This window comes from Podarcis raffonei, chromosome 5, assembly GCF_027172205.1.
Source record: "Podarcis raffonei isolate rPodRaf1 chromosome 5, rPodRaf1.pri, whole genome shotgun sequence".
NCBI classification, from domain to species: Eukaryota; Metazoa; Chordata; class Lepidosauria; order Squamata; family Lacertidae; genus Podarcis; species Podarcis raffonei.
The window spans coordinates 99,108,224-99,123,498 of NC_070606.1; the positions used below are offsets into that span (position 1 = coordinate 99,108,224).

At 49.1% G+C, this 15,275-nt stretch overlaps 1 protein-coding gene and 1 long non-coding RNA gene across 6 annotated transcripts in view; one reads left to right on the forward strand and one right to left on the reverse strand.

The window, feature by feature from the left end:
* BCL6 (BCL6 transcription repressor) overlaps window positions 1-11,653 on the reverse strand; it is a 31,615-nt gene extending 19,962 nt beyond the window's left edge. For 4 of the 5 annotated variants that reach the window (XM_053387364.1, XM_053387363.1, XM_053387362.1 and 1 more), the window contains exon 1: window positions 11,577-11,653. The gene's annotated coding sequence lies outside the window, so the exon portion shown is untranslated. The remainder of the gene's footprint in view (window positions 1-11,576) is intronic. The other variant, XM_053387359.1, reaches the window with a different exon arrangement.
* A 105-nt stretch (window positions 11,654-11,758) lies between these two features.
* On the forward strand, window positions 11,759-14,425 carry LOC128413348 (uncharacterized). The gene is made up of 2 exons (XR_008330314.1): window positions 11,759-12,427; window positions 12,646-14,425. It is a non-coding gene; the product is annotated as an uncharacterized LOC128413348 (long non-coding RNA).
* Window positions 14,426-15,275: the final 850 nt, after the last annotated feature.

Here is a 15,275-nt window from a genome sequence, read left to right on the forward strand (position 1 = left end):
TCAAAGTGTTGGTGCTGATCTTTAAAGCCCTAAACAGCCTCGGTCCTGTATACCTGAAGGAGCGTCTCCACCCCCATCGTTCAGCCCGGACACTGAGATCCAGCGCCGAGGGCCTTCTGGCAGTTCCCTCATTGCAAGAAGTGAGGTTACAGGGAACCAGGCAGAGGGCCTTCTCGGTAGTGGCGCCCACCCTGTGGAACACCCTCCCTTCAGATGTGAAGGAAATAAGTAGCTATCCTATCTTTCAAAGACATCTGAAGGCAGCCCTGTTCAGGGAAGTTTTTAACATTTAACGCTGTATTGTTTTTAATATTTGATTGGGAGCTGCCCAGAGTGGCTGGGGAAACTCAGCCAGATGGGCGGGGTATAAATAATAAATTATTATAATAATATTATTATTATTCCAATACTACAATTCCACGATTCTTTGATATTGTGTTTGCTCTTACAATTTGCTTGTCCCAGTATGCAAGAAGAAGAAACACGCACAGTGGAAACAGAAACGGTATTGACTACAGAGTAAGGCAGAGGTTTTTAAACCTGGTGCCCAGAAATGTCAATGCGGTTGCAAATGGGACCTGCACTGGTAGCAAAACGCGCCTGGCTAATTGCGAAGACTGGCACTGTTTGTGGTGCTCATGCACTCTATGCAAGGCAACTGGACCCCAACCAGGAGTTCTGCAGCAAGCAGACTGATGCAGAAAGAGTTCTCGGAAGAGGGGAAATTTGGAAGTCACTGATCCTCGCCACAGCATTTCTCACAATGAGCAAAGATGCTTGCTGGGTTTCCCCCCTCCTGGTGGAAGGACTTGAGAGGCCTTCTTTCTCTCACTTCCCAAGTTAGCCGTCCCTGTCTGCTGTCTAAGACAAGCGACCTGAGATTAGACAGCAGCAGCGAGAGGAAAATGGAGGTGGGGGCGACAAGAATGGAGGCCAACCACGGCTCTGAGCATCGAAACTCCTTAGTCAGTGCAGATCAAAGAGACTTTGATTCTTCCAGCTTCCTCCCCTCCTGTATTGTGCGCCTAAGAGGTTACCACACTGAGCATTTTGTTCCAAGCACCTGCCTGATCCAGTTTCCTGCCAGAGCAGAAACAAATGCTTCTAGGAAACACAATGGCAGAGAAAGGGGGCAGGTTTGTTAGCCTGTAACCAGGAAAACAAAAAGCCAGACACACACACGCACGCGGTTTCCACTCAGAATTGCTGAAAGGAGAAGACTAGGGAGGTGGGAATCCCTTTTTTTTGCGATGACTCAGGTAAGGAGGCCTGCAACTTTGTACGATGTCCTCCTTCCTCCACCCTTCAAAGCGTTAAAAACATGAGGAGAGGCTGCTGGATTAGGCCAGGTGCCCTATCTCATCTACCATCTTGTTCTCGCAGTAGCCAGCCAAATGCCTGAAGGAAACCCGCAAACAGGATTCGAACACAACACCCCTCTTGTGGCTTCCAGCAACTGGCGTTCAGCATCATTTGCTGCCTCCAACTGTGGAGGGCAGAGCATTGCCATTGTGGCTAGTAGCCACCCTCCATGAATTTGTCCAGTCCTCTTTTAAAGCCACTCTTGTGGGAGTTCCGTAGGCTAACTTTTGTGCTTCACGAATAAGTCATTTCATCCAGCCATCCAGAATCTTCCAACATTCAGCTTCATCAGATGTCTACAAGTTCTAGGCTTAGTGCTAAAAGGGCGCCGCCTCTGGCGGCAATCACTGCCTCCTGTGGCAGTGAGTTCCACAGTTTAACTCTGCAGCGGGTGAAGAAGGAGCTTCGTTCTAAAAACATCACAACCCCGCTCAGTGGTGGGGCACGTTTTACTAAATCCACGCTCTGCTTTTCAACTCAGCAGACCCACAAACCAGCTGACCATGAGCACAAACACTAATACAGCCAGTTACAAATGCATGCTGGCCATGCATAACCATTATGAGAAGGTTGCCTGCAAGAAGATCCCAGGTTGAATTCCCAGCATTGTCAGTTAAAGCAATCTGAGCGCAGGAACATAGGAACCCACTGGCCCATTGAGCTCAGTGTTGTCGGCCCTGACTTGCAGCAGCTCTCCGTGGTTTCAGGCGGAGGATTTTCCCAGACCTACCCAGAGATGCTGAGGATTCGAAGCTGGGACATTCTGTTTGCAAAATGCATGCTCTGCTACTGAGCTATGGTTCTTCTTCCCACAAAGGTGCAGGCGACGTAAGGTATACTTGAATCTAGCAGTAGATCTCACTGCAAGGATTTCTGACTCAAGCCCATTCTCATGGGCCAAGGTGCTCACCCCTACAGAACAACAAAACCCTGTGTTGCAAACTTAACACAACAAACAATACAAGCAACATGAAGACCAGTATACTAGGTAGCACTGCAATTCTTATTGCATAATATACATGATTTAGTACAACAAAAACAAAACGTGTATACTTGTAAATTCTCTAATATATTTGAAATCAAATGAACACTTGTCTGTCAATCTTCGGAAGTCCGTATAAGTATAATAAGTCTATGGTTGAAACAAAGTAATAGATGCTATCCTGTGGGCTAAGCGGTAAAACTTTTTTTAGGTGTTCATGGTGCCGAAGTAGTAAGTGAATAACAACGTAGGACAGTGATCCCGGATAATCTGACTGTTTCGCTGGAATCTTCTTCAGCACAACCCACAGATCAGAAAAATGCACAAGGAGCATTGGCCATGAGAATATGTAACCACTGCTCACCCTGACATGCCCAGAACTTGCCAACACTCCCTCCTTTATTCCTGCTCAGGGCACCCCATGTCCATCCCCCCCTTATCACACAGGCTGCCTGACTCACGCACAGACACACTCTCTTCTTGTGCGCGAAATGTTTGAGTTGTTGCTGCTTTCCCAAAGGCCAATTCCCGTATGCAAGAAAATTGGTCTCCCCCTATACACACACATATACGGTAAAAGTTCTGATAACAGGTCTGGAAACCAAGCCTGATGAGGAACGGTTGAGGGAGTTGGGTTTGTTTATCCGAGAAAAGGAGAAGGGGATATGAGAGCCATCCTATAAGCGGGATCTAAACCAATGGATTCCAATGACAGGAAAGGAGATTACAACTAAACTTCAGGAAGAACTTTCTGGTGGTAATAACTGTTGGATTCCGTGATTTCACAAACACCCTCCTCCTCTGCGAGTTCGCAGGGATCAGGGATCCTCCCGGTTGGATTTCAACCAGGGATGGAAGCTCAAACTCAAATGTTCTGACAAACAGGATCAGCTATGGATCTGGGTTCAAATCCTGGGTGCCAGCTGGTCCTGGGGAAAGTATGATCACTATGTCACAGCTGCCAGCTGCGGAAGGGAAACCTCAGCAGAGACGCAGCAAAAGAGGATGAACTAAGGGTTAGAGTCCATGGGGACTTCCTTACAGATCAGGCAGGCTAGTTAATTATAGAAGAAGAAGAGGAGGAGGAGGAGGAGGAGTTCGGATTCGATATCCCACTTTATCAATACCCTAAGGAGTCTCAAAGCGGCTAACATTCTCCTTTTCCCTTTCTCCCCCACAACAAACACTCTGTGAGGTGAGTGGGGCTGAGAGACTTCAGAGAAGTGTGACTGGCCCAAGGTCACCCAGCAGCTGCATGTGGAAGAGCGGGGAATCGAACCCAGTTCACCAGACTACAAGACCACCGCTCTTAACCACTACACAACGCTGGCTCTCATTTTATTCTATAATCAATGGACACTGGGGGGCAGGGATCTGGGGGGCGGCTAAGAGGCAAGGGGGCACTAGAGGTGTAAATGACTGCCAGACCATCTTCAGAAGCAGCCCCAAATATAACACGTTGCCATAATCTAACCTAGAGGTTACAGGAGCGTAGACAACATAAGTTTGGCAATCGTCACCTAAAGGGTACCACATTCCCCATCCCTGGGGGCTCAACAAAGGGTTGGATCCAGACTTAAGTTATGCTTAGAGGAGACCCAATGAAATTGATTAGATTTCCCCTCAATTACAGTGGATCTGGTAACAAATTTACTAAGGTCTGGAAGTCAACCGCAGACATATTCAGAAAGGGATAATTTCTTAACGCCTCTGCTTTATTTGGGGCACTTGACTTACAGACTTACAGACGCATAGAAGACCCTCCTGATATTTCACCTGTCCCTCCCCCAGAAAGGGAAAATGGTAGTAGCATTGCCACCGGGAATATTTTGATGGAGTGGGGACCTTGGATCCACATTGGGGCTATCACACAAAGTTATAAAGACCCCCGAGCAAATCGGAAGTTGTCTATCCTAAAATTTTCACTGTTGTTAATTTTGCACTGCGGTCATTTTATTGCTTTGTCTTTTAACGAAAACCGCTTTGCGGTTTTCTTTGCAATCAAGCAGTGTATAAATTTACTGAAATGGGTAAATAAAATCAAGCTTTGTGTTGGGGGGCTAAGTTTCGTGAGAATCGTTTGATGAATGAATCAAGAGCGCAGAAAATAAATCAGTAACCATAACATGCAAGAGGTTTTAATAATAATAACAATAATAGTAGTAGTAATAATAATAATAAATGTTTTATGCCCACAATAAGTAAGAGAACAGATTAGAAGTGGTGGAAGGGGACTTGCAAACAGAGTTTTTATATAACCTGCAACTGGGAGAGTGAGAGCGAGAGTGAAAACAGGACTCCGTGGCCGTAACCACTTCCCCAAAGCCCTCTCTTTCCTCACCCCCCCTGCTCCCTTGCCTCCCCAGTAACCACAAGTGATACTGACCCAAAAAACAAAGTGAAAGTTCGTGGGAGACGAAGGAGGAAGAGTAAACAAGCTTCTCGCACGCGGACCACTGTGCAAAAACCAGTGTTGCATTTCACTCCAACCAGCTCAGACGTTGCTAATGGGATTTGTTCCAGTGCAGAGCTAGCCTTTGCCAAGCCGGTGCCCTCCAGATGTTTCAGATAAAACACCTGGAGCGTGCTGGCTTGGCCAAGGATAATGCAGAGCCAACCTTGACGGGCCCAGTTCTGAACTGGCTCAGTACTTATGAGTACATATTTGTAGGGAGGTGGAAAGCATTGTTCAATTTTCCAAGGGTTGCTCTGCACACAGAGACTTCAGTGCAACATGAGCAACACAAAAACCCATTAATCCAGCCTATCAAGCACACAGAAAGTCCATTTATTTCAATGGGAGAGCTAAGCATGCGTTTCCTGAAACTGAAATGGCTGAAATCCTAGGATCAGGTTTTTTCCTGATTGACTGGTATTTTGGTTGTTGTTGTTTTTTTAAAGTCAACTCTGATGTGCCCTGCTGGCTTTCCAGTTACCAGCACCTGATCTCCAAATTCAAGTTTCAAAACTGACCCCAGACCCCCACCAATTAACACCCCCACTCACCTCTTCACACCTTTGCAGAACTCAAAAAGTTTTCTTAAAATTAAGCTACAGCTCTTGGCATCCTTTAGTTTGGGAAGCTGAAACTTAGGCTCCATCCACTGTGTTGCGCAAACCCCATTGAAATGAGAAGTTGTGCAAGGCAAAACAGTGGGTGTTGGCATATATGGGGAAACATACTCCAACAAGTGTTTCTCTTGCTGCTGCCCCCAAATCATTTGACTTCTGGTATCAAAGAATTGTCAAATTGGATTACCCTCCAAGGTAAGCCAGTCTACTGCCACACGGTATCCCTGACAGGTGACCATCCAAGCTCTGCTTAAAACCCTTCAACAACAGAGAAACCACCAGCTATCTTTCCACTCTCAAACAGCTCCTACTCTCAAAATGTTTAGTTGGAATTTCGCTTTCTTGCAATCTTAATCCATCGGTTTGAGCCCTACGCTCGGAGCAGGAGAAGACAAGCTTGTTCCTTTGCCGACCTTGCACCCTCCATAGATTGGACTACAACTCACATCAACCTCCCACAGGGGCTGATGGGAGTTGTTGTCCAGTACCTGGAAGGCGGGACGCGGGTGGCGCTGTGGGTAAAAGCCTCAGCGCCTAGGGCTTGCTGATCGAAAGGTCGGTGGTTCGAATCACCGCGGCGGGGTGCGCTCCCGCTGCTCGGTCCCAGCGCCTGCCAACCTAGCAGTTCGAAAGCACCCCCGGGTGCAAGTAGATAAATAGGGACCGCTTACCAGCGGGAAGGTAAACGGCGTTCCGTGTACTGCGCTGGCTCGCCAGATGCAGCTTTGTCACGCTGGCCACGTGACCCGGAAGTGTCTGCAGACAGCGCTGGCCCCCGGCCTCTTGAGTGAGATGGGCGCACAACCCCAGAGTCTGTCAAGACTGGCCCGTACGGGCAGGGGTACCTTTACCTGGAAGGCACCAGGTGGGCTACGCTTAGGTTAAGGGGCCATGCTTTGAGCCGGGTGCAAATAAAGCTACCGTTCTTCCAGAAACCTATCTGGAAGAGGGCACCAGAATAATGAAGGCTGATTTTAACCAAACCAGGTGATCTTTGCACAGCCAAGAGTCATCAGAAGACCCAACACTCAGGCGATAAAGATGTTTTTCCTTTTATAGGTTGTCTGACAAACTTCCCTGAGATGAAACAAAATTAAAAAATCCCTTCCAGTAGCACCTTAGAGACCAACTAAGTTTGTTATTGGTATCCAATTTGGAACCAAAGGTAATCCTGAGAGTTGATAGACCCTTTCCCTGGTGAAGTTTTGCACTTTCCCCCTACCTATATGAGAAGACCTTCTACTTTAGAGTAGTTACCCATCCATTCAGCTGGATAAATGTCAGTTATTGGTCCAGTTTCTCTCTCTTTTCAAATAGATTGCCTCAATTTACTCTGAAGCAAGCTTGGACACACACACACCCCTCTAAGAGTTGAAGGCAGCCTGTACTTTGTATTCCTCCTTTAAATCTCTCCCTGCGGCATCACAAACAATAATTAAAACAATTTTTTTAAAAAAACAAACAAACCTCCGATCAAGCCTCTCTTTGTGTTTTGATTTGATGGAAGTGGAAAAACACAAGCCTTGTACTGGATGGTAAGGAGGTTTCTCCTACTGCCAGACTCTAGTGTGTCAAACCCTGGAGCTTCCTGGTTTGATTTTAAGACCCAGGAGTGAGGAACCTGCAGTTTTTCAGATGGTGCTGGACTCCAACACCTGCCTGTCAGTCAGCCTGAGGATGGGCAACGGGATGAGGCCAGCGACCATCTAGACGGCCACAGGCTTCCATTCCGATTTTAGACCCTGCAAACTCCTTTCTATTGCTCATATACACAGTTTAAATGTGGGGCAGAATCACACGTAAGAATATAAGGAAAGCCTGTCTGGATCAGGCCTAGAATCCAGTATCCTGTTCTCACAGTGGCCAACCAAATGCGTTTCTGGGGAAACCCACAAGCAGGATCTGAGCACACGAGCAACCCTCTCCCCTTCTATGTCTCTAGTACCTGACATACAGACACCCATATTCAGACTCCCTGCTCTGCCCGTTGTTTTGAAGCCTCAGTTTCCCCATCTGCAAAATGGGCATGGAGTTATTTTAAACTCATGTTTTAAATTTTGATACAGCCCTTCATTTGAGGGTCACAGGGCAGGTTTGCTGGTGGACAGAGACGATTCAAAGCCCCAAAGAAAACTCCGCAAACAAACTCTACGCCTTTTGCAAAGCGTTGTGAAAGTTGGGCAAATGCGGTTTTATATAAGAGGCAGCACCTCACCCGCAGCACAAGGGCATATCCCAACAGCGCTCTCTACATTTCACAGCACCCACAACTGAGGTTATTTTGCAATACGGTACGCACACCCCACAGATTTGCCAAATAGGGGGCAGGTTGGGGGGGGAGGGGAGAGCGATCCTGCTCCGCTATTCCACACTTCACCACCAGGGGTCAATCTTGCCCCACACACAAACATACCGATTTAAATCAGAAGTCTCTCTCTCTCCCCCCCCCCATTCCAACTCACAACAAAGTTTTCCCAACCCCCCCCCCCCACTCCGGAGGAGAAGACACACCTAAACACACTCTGTCATGCGAAGGACGGGGAAATCCTCGATTATTATTATTATTATTTTTTTAATAAAGAGGTTGGATTTCTAACAACTTCCCCTTACACCTGGATAACTTTGTCCCCAAGAGAACATGATTCCCCCCCCTCTCTCCGCCCCCGTAAATATAGACCCCTTTATTCTAAGGAAGCGCTTTAAGAAATTTACAAAAAGTGCCGGAGGGGGAGAGAGCGAGGATTGAACTCTCAGAGTTGGCTGCGCTCGATCTCCTTTCGCCTTGGCCGTTCCTTAAGCAAACAAACAAGACTTCGCCGCCTTCTCCACGGCCACGCTCTCGCCCTCCAAAGCATTTTAATTTGGGGAGGGGGGGTACCAAAACAAACAGGCACCCCTGACTCGTGGGTCTTTGGCTCAGCAGAGGGGGCAGTTACTTGCCCTGGCCTTTAGGGCTTTGGAAAGGGCTCCCCACCCCCACCTTGTCCAAACCCAGATCCTAAATTTTGCCTCTTTCTCTGCAGGGATTAAGGAGATCAGTTTACAGACGGGTAAGTGTTAATAAATGCGTCTCCTTCCCCGCTATTAATTCCTGTGTTCCCTTCCAGGAACGCTTCTTCAAGCGTCTGGGTCTGTTTGTTTTTTAAAGGGGCCGTCTGGGCCATTCTGGAGAGATAGGGGAAGCCTGGAGCAACCGGCGAGGCTTAACTGCGCGGTAACTGCCCCACTTCCATAGTCAAGGGGTAGAGAAAGATGGGGTCTCCCATCTCCCCACACCTAGGCTTAATGTCTAAGGGAGCGGAGTGGCAAAATTTGGCTAGCATGGAATTGGCGAAGGGGTCTGTTATTCCGGGGTAGGTGACTCCAGAATAAGAGCAAAAAGACCCTCCCCCCCCCAAAAAAAAATTAAAACCGCACCCCAGGCTTGCCTGATCTTACCATCACCAATGCTAACGTCCAGCAATAACATCTATACATTAAATTCTAGTGTTCCCCATATCTGTTACAGTATATTACATATAGCTTTCAAATGCACTGGGGTTTTCTTCTTCTTCTAAAAATTGGGCTCGTGTTTCGGAAACCAGACTTCCTTACATCCTTCAGAGAGGCTCGTTTTTTAATTGTTTCTTGAAAATAAAGTCGCCACATTTGCTATCTGCCGAGGGGGGGGGGCGAAAAGAAGAGAAAACAGGGATTAATATTAATCCAACAGCCACCTCCACTAGGCAGACTCTGTTTTCATGGCACAGCTTCTGTTCCCAGGCCCAGCTGGCTGCCTCCCCCCCCGCCGCCACCGTCCCCACGCACACACGCCGGGGAGCCTGGAAACATTCGCGCGCCGGCAGGACCCGACGCGCGCCAGCCGAGATCGAACGCAGATGGAGTCTCCTCGGGGCCGGGACCTGCCTATTTTTCGCTCAGGAAAAACACAACAACCCGGCGCCCCGCGGAGGCAGGGGCGCGGATATAAATAAACAAGAGGGTCTGTCCCCTAACATTTTCTATTCACCCCGCCCTACCCAAATATAACCCACCCTGGAGAATTCTGCTGCGTGATAAAGTCCCCCGGCATCGCCAAAGTATCCAAGATGAAGGATTTCGCCTTTCCTAATATTTTTCAGAGACACGAGTCCCCCATATATTCATATTTTTAAAGAGAGAAACAAAACGCATCATAGCAAATATTTTTTTCTGCAGCTCCATTTTAATATATATATATATATTATTTATATATATATATATATACTGTACATGCACATGTGAAATTGCGATGCGGGGGTAGAGATGTTGGGAACTGCCTGCCTCTCTGGGTTTGCCGGCAGAGGCTGCCGGCAGAACCAGACAGGCTTTTTTCCTTTTTTTCTGGGGCTGTTACGGGAGGGAAGCACTGTCCTACGTTGGGCTCGTGCGCGCATCTTGCGCGCCGGGCCAGGGACCTCCGCCTCCCGCGCTCCTCCGCGCGCGCGCCCGCCTTTGGAAGAGCCCCGGCGCTCTCCGGCTTCGCGCGCGGCGCTCCGGCGGCCGCTACCCGGGCCGCGCCGGATGACAGCCGGCCGAGAAGGAGGAGGAAGGAGAGAGGAGGAGGCCGGCCCGGCCATTGGGAGGCGAGTGGCAGGCACGCAGCCCCGGCCGCCGCAGAAATACACACAGCGCGAGGCCAGAGAGGCGCCCCCTCCCTCCCTCTCCGGCCCCGATCCCGGGAGACGCGCCGCGGCAGGTGCCCAAAGCCTCGGGACCCGGCCGATCTCTTTGGGGGGCGAGTTGCCCGGCCATAAGTCAGTCGTCAGCTGGCTTTTTGTCTGCCCCCGAGAAAAGACAAAAAAGGGAATTTTGGGGGTGCGTGTTTTCTATCCTCTGCATGTTTCCTCGGGAGTAAGCCCCATTGGGGAAACCCCTTCACCCCGGCGCGCAATCCTATATATATACACGCTTTGTGGGTTTCGGAGCGCCAGCCGGTTGCATGTTTACTTGTGCTTGTTTATTTATATTTGGGTCGCCCGGTGGAACAAACAAACAACCGTCCCCTCCTCCTCCTTCCGCGGCTGCCCTTGTGCGTTTCGCCCGCGCGCACGCGAGGCCCTGGTCGGTGGAGCGGCGCCAGGCGAGCGAGGCGTGCTGGCGTTATCGAGCGCCCGAAAGGAAAGAGAAGAGAGGGGGGAGAAGGTAAAAACAAAACACGTTTCGGGGAACCCAGTTTTGCAAAGTGATTGAAAATGAAAATAAAAATAAGAGGGTGGGGGAAATTTGAAAAATGCCTCCATGGCCAAAAAATATTAAGACCCGGTCACGATGGGACAAACACGTGCAAAGGCGGCCGCCGGCTCTGTGCATGGAAAGGACTCGCGGAGAAGAGGTGCCCTGCTCGGCTCGTCCGGTCAGCACAACCACCAGCTTCCCCCGGAGCTCTCTCGCGCTCTCCCTCCCTCCCCGCCAGCTTCCTTCCACGGGCAGCCCTTCCAAAAAAACAGCCCAGGAAACACGCGATCCCAACACAACAGCCACGGTCCTCGGCAAAACGCCCCGCGCCTCCTCGCCTTTCCAAAATGAAACTGACAAGCGTCAAAACAGCCACCCTCTCTGCTCCCTGCAATTGACCAGCTCAGGAGAGCGAGGCAGGCAGGCGGCAAACCCCGCCGGGGAGACTGACAAGGCTTAAGAGCCAAGCATGGCTCCCCCCCCCTCCTGGTGGCTCTGGGCGATTGGAGAGCAGGGGGAGCCCTGCGCGCCCGCCCGCCCGCCTGCCTTCCACCTGCCGCGCCAGGGAGAAGGAAAGAGAGGGGACACACACACATACAACGCGAGAAACAGACCCCCCTTTGCAAAAACACCGGCGCCGAATGGGACCAGAGCCTTCCCCCCCCCCTCCAGCCACCTCCCCCTCCTTGCTCAAAAAGCCCCCGATTTCCAGGCAACAAAAAAGGTGGCAGTGGGATGGATGGAAATGAAAGAGGCGCAGCGCGCAACGGAGCCCTGGCACCGCCGCCGTCGCCGCCAGCATCTTGGCTGCGTTGCTATTGTTATTGCTCTAAATATTATTATGGTTATTATTCTGGTTATTATTAATCATCCTCATCCAAAGAGGCACGGCGCAGGCAGCAGCAGCAGCAGCAGCAGCCCGGACAGCGACAGCAATGCAAAGCAGCGAGCGAGAGCGAATCACCTGGTCTCCGCGCTTTCCTAGAAACTCCTTGCATCACCACTTCTAAGAACCCCAGTTCTAAGAATCAACACAGCTCAATTCTCGGAATTTGAGCGGCAGGCGCTACCATCGCAGGCAGCCCGGGGAGGATCCCCGGGAAGGGCTTTCTGCCAGGAGGGGCCAAAGGGGGCCCGGAACCCACCCGAGAACACCCCCGATCTTGTAGAAAGACTAATGGAAAGGGTCTCCAAGGAAACCCCCGGGAAAAAGCTTGCGGGAAGGGGCCAGGAGGGAGGTGCGGGGCCCGGGCCCCCCCGTCGCCAATGGTAGGATCCTCTCTGGCAGTCACGTGGGGACCTTGCCTACCGTGACGTCAGGGATCGGCCTCAATACAATGTTGCAGAGTTCTATTCGCTTTCCTCCCCCTCCTCCCTCCCGCCCGCCTCCCCCCGCTGGAATTCTGAGAACTAATTTGCTTGGCGGTGACATAAGAGAAATCCGGGGATCCGGGGCGAATTCCATTTCGCAGCTTCGGTTCCCACCCCCCCATCCCAGCATCTCTTTAAGGGGAGAAAAAAAAAAGCTTTAACAACCCCCCCCCTCGTTCCAAAGGCTTTTGCATTTGCTTTTCAGGTCCTAAGCAGAGAGAGAAAGAGAGAGGGAGAGAGCCCCAAAACATGGTGATAATAATATGCAGCTTTTGATGAGGGGGGGGGGTTGCTTTGACTTTTTGCTTTTTCTCTCCCCCCCCCCCCACCGCCGCCAGCAATATTCAGTAGGAAAGGGGAGAAAAAGAAACGAGAGCAGGAGGAGGGCAAAGAGAAATCCTCGTTGCGCCGCAGGCGCTGGTGAGGGTGAAGAATTGGAGTAAGGTTCGTATTTTTAAAAAACTGAAAAAGGAAGAAGGGGGGGGGGACAAAGACCTGCAGTTTTTCGGGCTGAGAGCGAGGAAGAAGGAGGAGAAGTCCGTTCAGAAATAAGACACTTTTGTTTTTTGTTTTGTTTTGTTTTTCTTCTTTGCTTTATTGGGGAATTTTGCGTGTGTTTGTGCGTGCAAATACCTTGTCTTTTTTTTAAAATTTATCGACAGTGCGTTTGTGGAACGTTCCTTTCAAGAGAGACCTGGGACTTGCTTTTTTGGAAAACATCTCCTCTGGGCTCGTGTGATTTCAGAGAAGGGGGAGGATTCGCTGCTGGAGAAACAAGGTCGTGGCTTGTTTGTGGATTCTTGTTTTTGTTTTTCCGTTCTAGATACTTTTTCTAGAAGTTTTTCAGTTTTGTGGGGTTCCCCCTCCGTTTCAACTGGCTCTCCTATAAATCGAGGACTCTTGATCAAACTCAATCTGCTGGGAGGACTCACTCGGCTTATCTTTCTGAAGGATTCTGGCGTGGTGGTTCGGTTCTGGGACGCTTCACTTTTCCCCCTTTCCCCTGTTCAGATTGTGGGTCTTCAGGGGCTCCCAAATGGATCAGCTCCTTTCCTCTGTTGCAGTGGGGAAGCCAAGAGGGAAAGTTGCAGAAGGAGCCCACATTGCTTATGGTGGAACCGCAAGCGGGCCTTGCAGTACCCACGCCTGGGTTGCAGCTGTGGGGTGGGCAACGGGGTGACGGGCGAGGGGAGATCCAGACCCCCCTTGTGCCCTGCAGGCCGGGTCATAGCAGATCTCTGGCTCTGAAGGGGAGTTGTGTGTGTGTTGGGGGGGGGTGTTCCATCTGGAGCAAATGTAAAATGAAACCAGGGTTTGGGAATCCCTGGCTGTCAAAACAGTTTTCTGCCTCGAAAGCTTGTCCTTGATTAGAAATGAGAGCAGTTTAATGCGGATCGTTCTGCGTGCTCCAGAGTCTCTGCAAAGCCTTTATTTTAAAGTTGTAGATTGAAAATTATTGCTAGGATTTTTTTTGGGGGGGATTATTTGTTCGCTTTGTAGCATTTCAGAACTGCCTGTGTGTTTGTGTGAAAAGGCCTCCCTTCTTTTTAACTGTTGAAGGAGACTTTAGACCTGGAAACTTGTGTGGCCTGTCGGGTTTTATCAAGCTAAATAGATTGTAAATATATATATGTATCTCTGCATGGCCTGGGAGGGGGCATGGAGGGGGAAGACGGTTTGCCAAAACTTTGAGGATCAAAGGTGTTGTTGTTCTTGTTTTGGAACTTATGGCGATGCAGATGTCTTTCCGACTTTCACTGTATCAGGGCCTAAGCAGCATGCTGTCCTATCAAGCGGAGTTCTCAATTATTTGTTTATTTAATGATAATAAACCTCTAATTGTTATGAGATTGTGGGAGGATCTATAAATAGCTCAGTGACTCTTTCTCTCTTAAATTCTCCCCCCCCCTTTGACAGAAGGGGGAGGGAAAGAGAATCAAGGAAGCCCGATAAACTGTGAATGGGAATTTGTTTACAATAATCTCTCCAAGTTTGAATCACAGCACAGTCACACTGGCTAATCAAATTGCTTAGGGAAACTGATTAAATGACATGCAAATTGTTTGAAACACTCAGCTGTAACTTCAGTGTGTGTGTTTAATTCTCAGTATAAATATTGCATAGATCCTCTCAGATCTTTGAGAAAGGAAAAAATACGTATGATTTTGGGGTTATGCACCTTCCAGCGATTAATGTCTTGCAGAGAATCCAGACTTTGAATGCAGTTTAAGAAAAATTGCAATTCAGGAACATGGATTTATCTCATTTTGTAGATTGCAGAGCAAAGGGCACAATGTTTTGGTGGATGTCTGCAAACTGAGCCTTAAATCAGAGGGACGATTTGTCCTTGCATTTGTTTGCTTGTGTGCAGATAGATAACAACTATATTTACAAGTCATTATTTTCCTGAAAATAAAAATCTATATTTCCCTGAAATTTAAACCTCTCGAGTTTGCGGCAGCAAATGGGCTGTTCGAACGGTTTGACATTGACCACCTTAATGCTTTAGCACAATCGCAGTTTGAAGGGGGAGACAAAATTCCTATTGTGTTTCCTTGGAGTATGAAAACTCGTTTCAAATTCATTATTGCGAACCAGGCTCCCACCCACTAGATGACAGGATGTCAGCCAATACAGGGCCAAAAAGAATATAAATGCATATGTGTGTTGTAAATAATGGACCAAACTGGCTGAAATTATTTACTTGGAAGTATGCCTGCCCTAAGTAAAATGGACCTCAAGGCTTTGAGTGCTCCTCCTATTTGCGCTCCTCCCTGTGTGCCATCATCTGCCCGCAGCCTAATATTTCCTCCCTATAGGCTGATTCTAAGTGGGGAAGAAATGTATTCTTCTTCAAAGCCATTCCCCTTCAGAGGTCAGAGGGTAGTGTTCCTAAAGTAGCCAGAGGGGGCACTGCAGAGCAGGAGGAAGAAGCCATGAATCGCCTTTGCAAATTCCCAGCTGGGTTTCAAGCGCTCTTCTCAAGGGACCAGATTCCTCCCCCTGCCCCCCCAAGCCCATCAACCGTGCAAAGCGAGCGTCTTTTAGCAAGTGCACACAAACACACACATTGCACCTGCTTCCATGTTTTTAAAGCCTCGGTAGAGAGGCCCCGAGAAAAGGATCTGGGTAGGAAACAGCTGTTTTTTTATTTGCAATAGCCCCTCTGTGCAAAAGAGAAAAGAATGGGGAGGAATACCTGATTTTCCCATTTTTCCCATCACTTGCTTTGAAGTCCCAGTGTTTACAAATATCCCTGCAAGGTGTCATCTCCATAAGTATCTGTCAGGGA